The sequence below is a fragment of the Protopterus annectens genome, chromosome 5.part1, assembly GCF_019279795.1.
Source record: "Protopterus annectens isolate FY-2018-M chromosome 5.part1, PAN1.0, whole genome shotgun sequence".
Classification (NCBI taxonomy): Eukaryota; Metazoa; Chordata; order Ceratodontiformes; family Protopteridae; genus Protopterus; species Protopterus annectens.
The window spans coordinates 629,886,782-629,888,294 of NC_056736.1; positions in this window are offsets into that span (position 1 = coordinate 629,886,782).

A 1,513-nucleotide genomic window follows, 5' to 3' on the forward strand; every position below is an offset into this window, starting at 1 on the left:
GTTTTTTTGGTTACTATTTACTTGAGTGTTGGATATCTGATGAATAATATGTCTCAGGTCGGGTCCAATTCACATACTACAGAGGGAACCAGCCACTTCCATATGGACAATAATGAAGAAAACTTAATTTTGACTCAACCTGATCCCACTGCTAATGCAGATTAATACCAAGATTGAAAGAGTGGTACTGAAGGACCAAAAACATCATAGGGACCACCCAATTACTGCTACAACATCTATGGATTATGTTAACAGGCAAGCTCCTTCTTATTCAGATGTGTTTACAGGGAGAGTGACTATTACAGAATTGAATACAGCCGCAGTAAGTACGGGTTTGGAAGAACCCAATAGTTTTTCTACACATAGTGGAGATTTCTTAACCTTTTTAAACAAGGATTTCAAATTACTTGAAAGTCATTTTACTGAGTGTACAGTCTCCAGTGAAGTGGGTACCATCATTTTAAAAGACTAATTGTTTAAATTAGAAAAACTGCTTAAGAAATACTGGGGTTTGCAGTTTGACAATGCCTTTTTTGAAGAGTGCATTAAACAGTGGCATGTCACTAAGGGGCTTAGGATTTATACATTTCTGAATAATTTAATAAATGTGTCAATTTTGCACCAGTAGCTACTGGAACTTTTTGACCATACTGGCCTTGACTTTATGTGGCTCTTGATGACAGACAATCAATGAATAATGACAACAGTAAGAGAAGAAATTGTAAAACTGCAATGTGTTATTACTGGTGACTCTGCATTTTCTTCTTATATGAATTACTATAAAGGCTTGTTGAACAGGGTTGAGTAGCATGTCATGGACATTAAAAAGAGAAAGCAAAAAAACTTATTAGGTACCAACAGGATTATGACTTAAAGTGAATCTATCCACTCCCTAAACGAGCCTTTAAGGACAGCAGTTGTAAACACCCCACTGGATACACCACGCCACAATCAACAGCAGGCTTTCTTTAATCAGGAAGAGTAGGATTTTTACACAGAAACATTCCCCCTACCCAGAAGATTGGCAAGGCTTCAGAACAAGAACAACTCTGGAGAGGACTATTATGCAAAAGCGACGGATGGAAACTGAACAAATTTTTACCATCAATCGAATGGCAGACCCAGAGGGAGGGGAAGGAAGAACTCTCACTATCAATGATAAAAGACAACGCTGATTACTTTGCCATGTTGGAATTAGTGATAAACATGGTATGTTCTCAACTGGACTTGATTTTATCCCAAATAATAGACCAAATGTGGTAGAAAGAATTACTGCTATTAAACTATCTGTGAGAAAAAATAACTTTAAGTTATTGTTTAACAACAATGTAGATAGTAAAGAGATGCATACGTTATGTAGACCGAGCACCTATAATGTCCTATTGTTGCCACCTGTTGATCTTTTTGAGAGGTTATGTGAGTTTGATTTAAGAGAAACATATAAAAGAACTACTTTACCCTACTGAAGAGCACACTATTTTTTTTAGAGTTGTCTAACAATAGGGCAATTAGG